Here is a 688-nt window from a genome sequence, read left to right on the forward strand (position 1 = left end):
CAAATGGCAACACACAGCCAGCATTGCTTCTCCAGGGTCCTCTCCATGGGGGTTTCCATGAACTATTAGTTGCTTTCCAGCTGATCCATATTTTGGGTTTGTCCAGGAGGAGTTTTTCCCATGCCCCCCACAAGTAAGGCTTTAGCCGCTCTGCCCCCACATCTCCACCATTCCCAAGCTTAGCCTGCCCCAGGGAAGTTCTGCCGCTCCGAGGTCACCCTGTGGGATGGGGAGGACGGTCCCCACCCCATTCCTGCAGGACAGGGCATTTGCAGCACCCCCAGCACCAGGGGCTGGGAAATAGGGCCCCATTCCATAGAAACGGGGCAGGCTCTCATGTGTGGGGGGCTGGCTGCGCCTCTGCACCCCAGAATCTCTGCAGCCTGGCCAAGGAGCTGGGAGCGGGACCCCAAAAACCCCGGGGTGGGAGCGGGGGTTTATCCTGGAGGGGTGCTGCAAATCCAGCATCCCCGGGGGCGGGGGGTGGCGTTCGCCAGCTATCTTTGATTCGAGGTGCATTCCCAAGATTTTAGTTAAGTGTAACATAAAACTGTGAAAGTTTAGCGGGGGAAAAGCCTTCCTCCCACCGACCTGGCCGGCCAATCAGGAGGGAGCCCCGCACCTCCCTCACTTCTGACAACTATTTAGCAACTGAGCTCAGCTAAAGTTTCCAAAAAGTTAGAATAAC

This window comes from Agelaius phoeniceus, chromosome 7 (genome assembly GCF_051311805.1).
Source record: "Agelaius phoeniceus isolate bAgePho1 chromosome 7, bAgePho1.hap1, whole genome shotgun sequence".
NCBI lineage: Eukaryota > Metazoa > Chordata > Aves > Passeriformes > Icteridae > Agelaius > Agelaius phoeniceus.